This window comes from Bos indicus, chromosome 10 (assembly GCF_029378745.1).
Source record: "Bos indicus isolate NIAB-ARS_2022 breed Sahiwal x Tharparkar chromosome 10, NIAB-ARS_B.indTharparkar_mat_pri_1.0, whole genome shotgun sequence".
Lineage (NCBI taxonomy): Eukaryota > Metazoa > Chordata > Mammalia > Artiodactyla > Bovidae > Bos > Bos indicus.
Window position 1 is genome coordinate 83,262,352 of NC_091769.1, and position 13,384 is coordinate 83,275,735.

General features: G+C 45.1%; 1 protein-coding gene and 1 long non-coding RNA gene across 8 annotated transcripts in view; one reads left to right on the top strand and one right to left on the bottom strand.

Annotated features, from left to right (window-relative positions):
* Positions 1-6,479: 6,479 nt before the first annotated feature.
* On the bottom strand, positions 6,480-7,449 carry LOC139185364 (uncharacterized). The gene is made up of 2 exons (XR_011568987.1): positions 6,982-7,449; positions 6,480-6,701 (listed from the first exon to the last, which is right to left on the bottom strand). It is a non-coding gene; the product is annotated as an uncharacterized lncRNA (long non-coding RNA).
* Positions 7,450-7,562: 113 nt separating this feature from the next.
* The window catches only part of RGS6 (regulator of G protein signaling 6), a 611,079-nt gene continuing 605,257 nt past the window's right edge, over positions 7,563-13,384 (top strand). For 3 of the 7 annotated variants that reach the window (XM_070797811.1, XM_070797812.1, XM_070797813.1), the window contains exon 1: positions 7,568-8,139. The gene's annotated coding sequence lies outside the window, so the exon portion shown is untranslated. Of the gene's footprint in view, positions 8,140-13,384 lie in introns of all 7 variants that reach the window. The other 4 variants (XM_070797808.1, XM_070797810.1, XM_070797807.1 and 1 more) reach the window with 3 other exon arrangements.

Below are 13,384 nucleotides of genomic sequence, written 5' to 3' on the forward strand. Positions count from 1 at the left end.
AGGAGGAAGTTGAGGAGCATCAGCGATTGGGATGGGGCAAGGAATGGGTTTGGTAGACAACAAACTTTCTGTTACAGAGTCAATTTACATGTTCTGTGTGCCCATAAGGCTCAGATAGGTTATGGCCTCCTAGGAATAGAACATATCACAAGTGTGGTGCTTATCAACAGATGGCTGGTGTGAACAAACAAACTATGGTATAAATCGTACAAGGAAACACTAGCCAGCACTAAAACTGAATGGGCTGCTGGTACATGGAACATCATGGGTGAATCGCAAAGGCATTATGCCAACCAAAAGAAGCCTGATAGACAAATGTGTACTGTATGCTTTCAATGATATGACTTCTGGAAAATGCAGAACCACAGGGACAGAAAACATCAGTGGCTGCCCAGTGAAGGTGGAGGGAGGTGATTGGATGCAAAGGGGTATGAGGGAACTTTTGGAGGCTCATGAGAATGTTCTCCAGATTAAAGAGAAAATGGCTATTGGGTCTTGGGTGATGGCACAAAAAGGGGCAAAAGAACATTGTCGAACATTTTGAGCATCGGGTACAGTTCTGTTGTCTTGAGAAATAGTCATCTACCTAGGCTTTGGTTTGGGCAAATGGTACAAATTTCATTTCTGTGTTCTTTGGAACATCAATTAGGAGTTGGCAAACACAAGACTGCAAGGGCTGAGAATACCCTATGAGCTGAGCTCTGGTTCTTAAATATTTGCAAAAGATCTTAAATTAATTAAAATACAGTTCTATTAAGGAGAAAGCTTTGCCACGTCTGGCAGAGGGGGTTTCACGGAGGGTTTTACAGAGGATGGTATGTGTTCAGTTGAGGGAGATGGGGCTAACTGCTTGTGTGTGCATGCACGCTAAGTCGCTTCAGTTGTGTCTGACTCTTTGCGACCCCATAGACCATACCCTGCCAGGCTCCTCATGTCCATGGGATTCTCCAGGCAAGAATACTGGAGTATGTTGCCATGCCCTCCTCCAGGGGATCTCCCCAACCCAGGGATCGAACCCACTTCTCTTATGTCTTCTCCGTTGGCAGGTGGGTTCTTTACTGCTAGTACCACCTGAGAAGCCCAACTGTTAGTAACTGATGGATTTTGCCTCAATAAAGGATCTTTCTAATTGAAATACAACACTATTTATCAAGGTCCTAACCAGATGTACCTGTAACTGCTTATCAAAAACTGTGGGAATCCCAGAAGCTAGCAGCAGGGGGACAGAGTAGAGGTGAGGGACAGATATTTTTGGCTGAGGTGACCAGTGCAATATTTCAGATCACATCACACAAACAGCTGCCTATTCTGTGATGATTCTGGCCACAAGATCCTAGATAGGGGTGCCTGAAATCATGCCTAGGAGGTGATCTGATGAAGAAGCATGGTCCAAACAACTGATGTGAAGAGAATCCCATGGTTTTTTGGGGGCTGGTGTAGGTTTTCAAAAACTTGTTATTGTTGATGTAAATTTTCTCCTCTGTGCATTGGTTGTATACATACATATCCTGACATCTTGATTACTAGACACTGCTGCTGCTGCTGCTAAGTTGCTTCAGTCGTGTCTGACTCTGTCCGACCCCATAGACAGCAGCCCACCAGGCTCCCCCATCCCTGGGATTCTCCAGGCAAGAACACTGGAGTGGGTTGCCATTTCCTTCTCCAATGCATGAAAGTGAAAAGTGAAAGTGAAGTTGTTCAGTCGTGTCCGACTCCTAGTGACCCCATGGACTGCAGCCCACCAGGCCCCTCCATCCATGGGATTTTCCAGGCAAGAGTACTGGAGTGGGGTGCCATTGCTTTCTGCGGCTACTAAACACTGGGACTTTGTAAATATACGTTCCAATCTGACATAACATTACTTCTGAGTTTCAAAACATTACCATTCCAGCCCCATGATATAAACACATTCCCAGACACAGGACGTTCAAAGCCACAGACCAAGTACTAAACTGTGTAGTTGTACTGGAAAGAGAGAAAGAAAATCCTCTTCATATCACAATTAGCTTGCTTGCCAGAGACCCCTCCTGAGAAGGAGATTATGCTGTTAGTAGTAACAGAAATGCTGGGCATTCTATGAACGAAGTGACTCACAGGTTGTGGGTTGGTCACAAGTTGTTGGAGGAGGTCACAGTGAGGATGTGACCTCTGGTTGACTTGTGAGCTGAACCTGGGCGATCAGAGGCTCCTCCCCATCTCCCCATCCTTGGAATGAACATCCTGCCCACATTATTACAGTGTTCCAAGAACTGTCACCTTGACAAAGTAAGGTATTGTTGAGGCCATCCGAATGGTATACATGACTAAACCCAGATAAGACCTCTAGGTAAGATTTCAAGATTCTGGCAGGGTATAGAAATCTACTTGCCTTACAGCCGCCCAAAGACAAGCCTCTCATGTAAATTCCTTTGCTTGTGACAACTGCCAGCTGCCAATCTGGAATGGTCTGCCTCTTTCTTCAGTCTCTCCCTATCCTCTAGGGTCAGTTTTCAAACCAACACAAATGTTTTTTCAATGGCAGAGCCCCAGGTCCCATCACTAGAAATTTCTACTTAGCAGGTGTGAGGAGGTACTCTTTACTGCTAAGCTGTAGTACCTCAGGTGATATGGATGCTGTGGCCTTCTAGAAAGACCCTTTTGAGAAAGACCTCTTTTTAAACTATCTAACCAGGAAATTTATTTTCTTTTAGGGTTTGCTGCTGCTGCTGCTAAGTTGCTTCAGTTGTGTCTGACTCTGTGCGACCCCACAGACAGCAGCCCACCAGGCTCCCTGGTTCCTGGGATTCTCCAGGCAAGAACACTGGAGTGGGTTGCCATTTCCTTCTCCAATGCATGAAAGTGAAAAGTGAAAGTGAAGTCGCTCAGTCGTGTCCAACCCTTAGCGACCCCATGGACTGCAGCCTTCCAGGCTCCTCTGTCCATGGGATTTTCCAGGCAAGAGTACTGGAGTGGGGTGCCATTGCCTTCTCCAGATCTTTCAGGGTTTAACAGGGGGTAAAATTTAACTCAGAATTTTTTTGTCCTTTTATTGCCAAAGTGCAAAGAAAATCTTCAACGTGTTTAATATCTTACAATTTAAAGGAAAACAAATCCATTACATTAATTTCAGTAAGGCCCACAACTACATATAAAAACTGAAGATTATGATCCGAAAGAAAACAGCTATTAATTCTCAGACAAGAAGACTATACTAAAGAGGTGGGGGGAAGATGAGCACTTGAGGAAAAGCAGCATCAGCTGTCAAGTGTCACAAAATCACAGTCCACGGAAATAGGCCACGTGGTATCAGACTCATTATCCTCAGAAATCCACTGCCATAAACACGTGCCCCAAATGCACTGATCCCACTGTTTTCCTACCTTCGCCTGCCAATGCAGTTGAGACTAAACTGTCAACTCATTTTCATTCTTCTGTGCAATTTATCACCCTGATTGAGGGCTATGCCACACTCAATTCTATTACATACTTTCCAGCAACTCCTTACTTGTTAATAAAATAATCAAAGGATTCAGGATTTTATCTATACATATATTTTACTTTATACTTGAGTTTGGGGACAACCCAGATAATCACGATGCTGTGATCACTGACCTAGAGCCAGACATCCTGGAATGTGAAGTCAAGTGGGCCTTAGAAAGCATCACTACGAACAAAGCTAGTGGAGGTGATGGAATTCCAGTTGAGCTATTCCAAATCCTGAAAGATGATGCTGTGAAAGTGCTGCACTCAATATGCCAGCAAATTTGGAAGACTCAGCAGTGGCCACAGGACTGGAAAAGGTCAGTTTTCATTCCAATCCCAAAGAAAGGCAATGCCAAAGAATTCTCAAACTACCGCACAATTGCACTCATCTCACACGCTAGTAAAGTAATACTCAAAATTCTCCAAGCCAGGCTTCAGCAATATGTAAACCGTGAACTTCCTGATGTTCAAGCTGGTTTTAGAAAAGGCAGAGGAACCAGAGATCAAATTGCCAACATCCGCTGGATCATGGAAAAAGCAAGAGAGTTCCAGAAACGCATCTATTTCTGCTTTATTGACTATGCCAAAGCCTTTGACTATGTGGATCACAATAAACTGTGGAAAATTCTGAAAGAGATGGAAATACCAGACCACCTGACCTGCCTCTTGAGAAATGTGTATGCAGGTCATTCCTGCAACAGTTAGAACTGGACATGGAACAACAGACTGGTTCCAAATAGGAAAATGAGTTCGTCAAGGCTGTATATTGTCATCCTGTTTATTTAACTTATATGCAGAGTACATCATGAGAAACGCTGGACTGGAAGAAACACAAGCTGGAATCAAGATTGCCGGGAGAAATATCAATAACTTCAGATATGCAGATGACACCATCCTTATGGCAGAAAGTGAAGAGGAACTCAAAAGCCTCTTGATGAAAGTGAAAGTGGAGAGTGAAAAAGTTGGCTTAAAGCTCAACATTCAGAAAACGAAGATCATGGCATCCGGCCCCATCACTTCATGGGAAATAGATGGGGAAACAGTGGAAACAGTGTCAGACTTTATTTTTCTGGGCTCCAAAATCACTGCAGATGGTGACTGCAGCCATGAAATTAAAAGACGTTTACTCCTTGGAAGGAAAGTTATGACCAACCTAGATAGCGTATTCAAAAGCAGAGACATTACTTTGCCAACAAAAGTTCGTCTAGTCAAGGCTATGGTTTTTCCTGTGGTCATGTATGGATGTGAGAGTTGGACTGTGAAGAAGGCTGAGTGCTGAAGAATTGATGCTTTTGAACTGTGGTGTTGGAGAAGACTCTTGAGAGTCCCTTGGACTGCAGGGAGATCCAACCAGTTCATTCTAAAGGAGATCAGTCCTGGGTGTTCTTTGGAAGGAATGATGCTAAAGCTGAAATTCCAGTACTTTGGCCACCTCATGCGAAGAGCTGACTCATTGGAAAAGACTCTGATGCTGGGAGGGATTGAGGGCAGAAGGAGAAGGGGACAACAGAGGATGAGATGGCTGGATGGCATCACTGACTCGATGGACGTGAGTATGAGTGAACTCGGGGAGTTGGTGATGGACAGGGAGGCCTGGCGTGCTGAGATTCATGGGGTCGAAAAGAGTTGGACATGACTGAGTGACTGATCTGATCTGATCTGAGTTTGGGGAAAGACCATTATGTGCCGTATGCCCTTAAGAAGTTATTGCTGAGTGAGTGAATGAAATGTTGAGCTGAATCACATTATTGTATATATTCCCAAAGCAGTAAATCAAATTATATTTTCAGTACAGTGAACAGTGAGTTGATTCTTAAAGAAAACTCATGGTGAACATTTTTGAAAAGAGATGATTCTGGTGGGGGCGGGGGGAGGAATGTATCTTTTTTGAAAATCTTTTGTTTTGCAATCATTTTAAATTACAAAAAGTTGCAAAAACATTTCAAAGAGCTCCCTTACACCCTTAGAGTTGTAAACATTTCTGAATCATCTGAAGGGAAGTTGCAGTTGTGATGTCCCCTTTACTCCCTCATAATTCAGAGTGAATTTTCTAAAAACAAGAAAACCGTCTTAAATAAATGCAGTACAATCTCAACATCAGGAAAATAACATTGATCCAATTTAATTCAACAGAATGCATTGAAGTTTTGCTGTTAATATCATTTACAGGTCTTGGATGCCATTCAAGACTCTTGCATTTAGTTGTCCCTTTAGCGTCCCTCAATCTTAAACAATCTTTAAAGATTATACATTATATCAGGAGACAACGCAGGTTGATTTTTCCCATTACTGTTTTTTGTGTAAACTTTTGCCAGTTGATTAAGATGCTAACTCCCAAGTATTATAGCTGTAATGTTAATAAGTATTTCATGCTTGTTAATTAATAATGAATATATATTAATGATAATTAATGAGTTTTTTAGGAACATGCTTTGAGATTATAAATATTGTCTTGCTTATCAAAAGTTTATCCACTATTTCTAGTATCCATTGATGATTCTGGCCTGAATCAATTATGGTGATTGCAAAGTGGTAATTTTTTAATACTGTCTTTCCTTCTTCTATTAATTGTTTTCCACTGGTGGAACTTCCTTTCTCTCTTTCTATTGGCATGGACGCATTGATTCCTATTTCGCACAAAGGTTGCAACCTGTTCCTGTCATTATTTATTTTGATGCTTAAATGGTCCTGGATTTGGTCAGCAGGCACCCCTTCAAGCTGCTTCTATAGTCTTTCATTTATTTTTTTTACAGTAGGATCTTGCTGGTTATCTATTTTAACTACAGCAGGGTGTACATGCTCAATCTCAAACTCCCAATCTATCCCTCCCCTCCTCCTATACTCCACCCCCCGGCCCTTATTTTTTTGACATATCTTTGTAACTCTTTATGGAGAAGGAAATGGCAACCCACTCCAGTATTCTTGCTGGGAGAACCCCATGGACAGTGGAGTTTAGTTGGCTACAGTCCATGGGATCGCAGAGAGTCAGACATGACTTAGAGACTGAATAGCATAGCTCTTTAAGTAGCTTATTTTATTGCTCAACAAAGTATTCCAGTTTCATTCCCTACACATGGAGCCATAGTTCCTCTTGGTGGAGAATGGTATTTAGAAAAGGAGTCTGAGTTCCAGGCGTGTTCACTGTAGTAGCGGTGCTATTGCTCTCTCAGTGGACAGAGCTAGGAAATACATGTATGTTCAGTTCAGTCCTGTCCGACTCTTTGCGACCCCGTGCGAACCTGGCAAAAACACTAGAGTGGGTTACCATTTCCCACACCAGGGGATCTTCCTGACCCAGGGATTGAAACCGCCCCGCCCCGCGTCCCCCTTCTTGTGTCTCCTGCATTGCAGGCGGATTCTTTACCCACCGAGGAAGCTCCTTCTAACATCGATATTGCACACCGACCCCATGGTTACCGTGCGGAACAAACAATCTTGTTTTATTTCTACCTGCAGCTTCAAATCCTTAACTAAGCATAAAATTTCAAAGCTCCCACATCAAAGAAGGCCCTCAGTTACCCTTTCTCATTTTCTGTCTCCAGCGTTTTCCTTCTTTCTCCAAGATTATTTGCAGACTTAAGTTTTCTTAAAAGTTTTTTCGTGGCGTACTCGAGAAGATTCATACACCTCTCCAAATGCAGCCTGTGGTGTAAGTGGTGAACCAGTAAAAATGACGAGGTGAGTAAAACACTATCCCTGACGATCGCGGCGGCCCATTTTAATTTAGAGGGTGCCAGCTACACGTCAACGAGGGACTCAAAAGCTACCAGGCAAACCGCTCCGAACCAGGAATCCCTAAGAGAATCCTGGCGCCACCGAAGTTTCCAGTGGTGGCCAGCTCTCGGAATTGCGGGAAGGAGCCTCCGTCTCTCTGAGCCGCTTCGCCAGTGTTCTCGCCGGCGCTCGTGTCAGAAATTTCTAGTTTTTTCCCCCCCACCTCCTTCCTCGGGCATATCTCCGTCTGGACCTTCCGCAGCGCTGGGAGCAGGTGAGCCGGGCGGCGGCGCGCTGCGGACGCGCCCAGGTGCCTCGGCCCCGCCCCGCGCCTGTCGGGGCCCAGGTGCCGGCGCCCAGGTGCGCGCGACGCGGGCTGCAGCTCCGCCCGACACCCGACAGCGGGCGCCGCTGCAGCAGCTCCCGAGCGGCGGAGCTGAGCGCCTTCGCGACTTGGGGCAGCTCCTGCGCTCGGCCCTGCTCGGCAGCGAGAGCTCCGCCCGGGCGCCGGGTTCCCGGAGCTGCCGGAGCGGGCGGGAGGGCGCCGAGGGGGCGGACCAAGCTCCGCGGACCTCGCCGGCCTGGAGCGGGAGAGGCGGGCGATCCGGGAGCGCCCGGGAGCGCGGAGAGCGGGGCCAGCCCCCTGCGCGCTGGAGACACCCGAGCGCCCCGTGCCTTGGCACGATGCGACCCGCCGCGTCTCTGCGCCGGCCTCGGGCTTCGCTTTCTGCTCGCTGAGCCCCGGCGCTCGCCACCGCGGAAACTCAGAAAGACCGGCGAGACGTGGGAGAGCCGCGCGGAGACGCACCCAGACGGACCCAGACGTCCCCTCTGCCCCCAAGAGGCTGCCGACCCCTCGATTCCTGGGCTCCTCTAGCTTTACCATGAACCTGGCGCACGCTTGGCGTTAGGAGAAATTTCTGAAGCCGGAGTGGGAGTCAAGGAAATTCTTTGGTTGCTAAGGTAATTGTAGTTGTGACAAAAAAAGGGGCAAGACACAAACGGGGGAAAAAGATGTTTTCCAACGCGATGCCCTCCACCCCTCCGGCTCCTGTGTGTTTTCATTTCGTCTCCCGAGTGTGGATGCTTGTCCATTTCAGATGCGTGACAGGTGCTGGGGTGTGTGTGTGTGTGTGTGTGTGCAGTTTGGGACTGTAGAGGCACGAGCTTACATAAGTGGTTAGGCAAGCTGGCGTGTGGAGTTGTGTGGGGTGGGTGCAGGTCTGCACAGAAATCCTGTTCCTGGGTTTCTGGGTGTGAGGCACTCACCGGCCGGGGCGAGCTTGTAGAGGGTACGTGCTTTTAGGGACTTCCAGCCTTCTGATTCCGCGATCTCAGGTGGGGCAGCTTTACCTCAAAAGCAGTCGTTCATTAACTTTTTCTCTGGATAAGCGCACCCATTTGTGGGTTGGAAGACAAGAAAGCGGGCGGCGAGGTGTGGAGGAGGGATGGGTGGTGAGGTTGGCTGGTTTGGGGACTGCGGCAGGAGGGGCCGCGTGGATAATTTGCTCCGTGAGGATGGCAACTCGGGTTGCGTGAGGGGATCGTGTTTACAGTCACTGCCAGGCTGCGTAAGAAGTGGCCCAGCGAGACGAAAGGACAGTGACCCAGAACATTTAATTTTGTTCAGAATGGAAGCTGCTGAATTTTATTATTATTATTATTTAATTTGATGGAATAGGAACGTTGTTTCTTTGTCTATTGTTTCGAGGAGTGGCATTTCTGCGCTACAAATTGAAGATATTTTGGGTCTTGTTCTTGGCCTGAAATTGTTCCCTCAGCATTTATCAATGCTCAGCAGCTGGATCTGCAGGTAGTTTCTGATCAATACCTTTTAGCGGTCCCAGAGTAAAACTGCAAAAATAAGCACTCCTAGGTAAAACCTAACATTGGACCTTTTTCTTAGCAGAGGGTGATGAGAGATGGAAGAATAAAAACTGGGCTTATAAGTGTCGGGATGGAGGGACGGAGTTAGAGACTGAGCTACAAGTTTGTGTGTGTTGTCAAAAAAAAAAAAAAAAAAAGCTAGCCTGAAAGGAAACTGTCAGATTTGACTTAATAGGTAAGGCTTTTCTAGATCACTTTTCACAGGCAGATAAGTAATTATATGGAGTTGGCACTGGGGAGGTTGGTGGGAAACTTTCTCTGAGCGGTATAGTCATTATAGTCTTGCTTCTTTATTCATTTTTGTTTTTGCAATGGGTGGGGAAAGCAAGCAGAGAACTGAGGGAAATTGGAGATTCTTCAGAGGGTCCTTGTAAGCAAAGGCTCACATGCTGAACAGTGAAAACCAAGATGTTAAATCTGTTCTGAGTTCTCCAATACTAAGCAGAAATGTTGTGCAGATATGGTGATCTTATGTACTGTAAATGTTGGCATATTACTACATATATGTATATATAGCCTAAATAATTTGTCCTTTCCTGAAAGTGTAAGTTCCAGAAATGTCAGCTGTGGTGAGGTATTTGGATGAACTAGGTAGCCACCGGTGTTTCCTTTTCCATAATAATTACATCTGTTCTTAACTTCATTTTCCTGTCTCCTTTAAGAAACTTTAATTAACACGCACTGAATTTATATTGCTGAGAGTTTCAGTGAAACAATGCTATATCTTCTTCCAGCAACAAATTTGTCTTATCGAGTGAAACTTTACAACAATGCTTTTGTGGCAGAAATGTCTCTTTAAATGAGACAGCCCTTATTTTGTTAATTTATGATTTATGGAATGAGATAGCCAACATAGTTTTTTTTTTTTTTTTAACTGAGCAAACATTTCTTGAGAAAGAAAAAAAGAAATTTAAAGGATATTTTGGGCAATGAAATGTGCCAGTAATTTTGAATGTCTTAGTGTCCACAAGGACAGAATTTGACGTGACCGTAGGTTCATTCTCCTTCTTATTTCTCTGGTATTCTCCCATGCATTTTATCCCCAGAACTCCCAAGACTTTGCCAGGAATTGCCAGACCTTCTGTGTTGTGCCAGGGGTTAAACATCAGGGAGATATGAGTAAGGAGCTATGTGTCACATCAACATTTTTCAAAAGAGATGCTCTCAGAGATCTCAGTACTGGGATTAGTTTTTCCTTTAGCTGTACAGTCAGCTTGTCTTAATTCATAGTGCTTTGAACCTAGGGAAGCATTTAACCTCTTCATTTTCAGTGCCAGCTGGAAGGAATGTATTTACAGAATTTCATCTTCATTGTAACATATGGCATGATATAAATAATTACTACACACACACTATCCTGCTGTATGGAAAGAAATAGAATTATAAAATAAACCTTCATGTTGAGTGATATGGATGTAACATTTAAAAAAAAAACAGTTTTACTTTTTTCTTGATTACAAAAGAAATAACCATTGGGAAAATTTCAGAAAAATACACACCCATAAAAGATCATTTGTAATTCTCCCACAAAAGGTGAATCACTGTGGACATTTCGGCATACTGTTATGTTCCTGTAGGCTATATTCTGATCATATTCTGATCACATTATTCCTTGAATTTTTACCGTTCTTCCTATTCTCCCGCCCCCATTTGTAAATTGTAAATGAAACTTGGATGTGTGTTAGAGGTTTGGGAGATTACTACTAGTTTGATAGATGGCTTTGATAGATCAGGTTTTAATTTTTGTTATTGTATTTATTTTAAAAAGGAGGAAATTGGCTTCCCTGGTGGCTCAGACGGTAAAAGTGTCTGCCTACAATGCAGGAGACCTGGGTTCGATCCCTGGGTGGGGAAGATCCCTGGAGAAGGAAATGGCAACCCACTCCAGTATTCTTGCCTGGAAAATCCCATGGGCGGAGGAGCCTGATAGGCTACAGTCCATGGGGTCACAAAGAGTCGGACACGACTGAGCGAGTTCACTTCACTTATTTTAAAAAAGAGTAGTTTCTCTTTTTTCTGTCGTCTTTGAAAACCAAGGTTTGCATTTTCGATTGGCAATACTCCCTATGAGATTTAGGGTTTAAAGTATCAGAAAAGAAATAGAGCATTGGCCATGCAGAGTGGGGGTAAGGTTGGTGGTGGGAGACCTGAGTTCTGGTTTCAACTCCTCCACCAACTCATGTGACTTTTGGCCTCTGGGCCTGTTTCCTTAGAGGACAAATGACACTTTCAGATTTAGCTCAATAAGCTAACCGCGTATTTGTCAGTTTGACGTTTGATGAGGGTGATCTTTGTTTGAAGCCGGCTTTTTCAAATGCGGATGGCTAGGATCACCCCTTGAGTTTTGGACTTGGTCTGGGGTGAGGCCTGAGAATTTACATCTCTAACAGGATGATCTGCAGATGATGCTGATTCTGCTGGACCACCCTGAGAACCAGATAGTAAGCTCCTTGGGGGCGAAACACTGTTGCAGCTGTCTTTGCATCCATCTGCCCCATGCCTAGGAATGTACCTGCCGGTAGGTGCCTAGTAAACATTGTTGAATTCTCTTATCAGTTTTCTGCTTGGGGAAACAACTTTCCGAAGCAGTCTAGATAAAAGAGCTCATCACCCATCATTTGGAACCATTAAATCTGTAATAAGAATAATAATAAGTCATGAAACCCCGATCTTCCAAGTGCAGGGAGAGCAAAAACTGTTCACTAGTAGGCAATTAAAATGCACATTAAACCTAATGAGTTACATTAAGTAACAACTCAGAGTACCTGCTTGAGAAACCACAAAGCTCCTCCAGTGCTTCATGGCTGCCTCCCTGAGACCTGTAAAAGGCAATTCATTTTCTACCACATTCAGATTCCAGTAAGGGGAAGGAAGTTCACTATTAATTATCCCAAGTACCAAGGCAGTGGCTAAAGCAAGCAGTGGTCCAGACTCCACCCCTCACCCCCCAAAAGGCAGACCTCCGCTCCTTAGCTCATTTTGACCAGTCTTCGACCACGTAGGTCTCCCTCTTATGACCGAGGAAACAAGAGAGAAGGGTGGTGAGAATGCGTTTATTAGCTAGGAGGTTCCAGCTGGCTGAACCATCCGTCAGAACTTGTTGATCTTCCTTGTGGCTACTTTGTGGGTAAAATAAATGTATCCTTTTCTTCTACTTCCATGTTAGAAACATAGGGTGCAGAGGACACCCATTTTTAAGGATGGAAATGGAAAAATATGTCAATAGTGAAATACAGACAGAGCAGGTGTTCCTGTGAGTGAGGCTTTTCAAGTGAGTTGTGGTGGAGACAGCTGTTCAAGCTTTTGAAATACTTTGGTAAAACCATTAAAGGAAAAAAATCACTTTTGGCACAAAAAACTCCCTTGTCCACTGCTATCTGCCCTACCCTGGAGGCTATTTTCTTGCACGGGGGTGGGGGGCAGGGAGACACACACTTCCCAGGAGAGCATCCTGAGATGAGAGTGTCCTGTGTGAACCTGGACCGGCGGTGGCAGCTCTTGGAGGTCCCCAGATGCCTGTGTTGCTCTCGATATAGGCCAGCCCCGAGCTCACACAGAGCTACGATCCATAGCTCTTCAAGTAGCACAACAGGCTTTTCACACCCCGTTCATTGTGTCCTCGTCTGTAAAATAAAAATAAAGAATATACCCCTTGAATATGTGTGGTTGTGATGAGAAAAATAGGATCCTGGGCAGAGGAGGCCCAGTAGCTGGAGAAGATGGGCCCTGTTACGTCATAGTTGTTGGTTTCTGATAATTTTGATAATGAGTTATTCACAACCCTGGTTGTTCCCTAGGCGAGATCTGAAATCAGCCCCCAGACACGGAGGACACGGAGATGGAGGAAAAGAGGAAAACGCAGCAGATTGGTAGGCGGCAAATGTAATAAGCAAGGGAACTTACATAAGAGGCTTGTCTTAGACACTGCAAGAGGGGTAGCTCCTTGCACCCACCCGCCAGTACCTTCAAAATTATGTTTTTTTCAGGCCTATGTTTCTGTTTTGAGGCTCTAACTGGGATCAGTCACATCTTTAGTCCAGACAGTCTCAGCAACTTACTGTCTCAAGGTTATGGTCCTTGCAAATGGCTCCCTAGGGGAGGGTGGGCAGAGTGTACATTCCAGGCACAAGGAGGGGTGAGAAGCCTCCAAGTGCCCATTCAGCTTGCAGGTCAACTGGAAGCCACGGCCTCTACATGACCTCCTCCCGTGGGAGTCTGGTGGGAAATTGGTATTTCGGGGCAATGGTTTCCGACTCTTCTGTTCCTGTGGACCTGCTCTATCAGCCGAGTATTGGAGGAACTTCTGAGTTCTTTGGAGCAG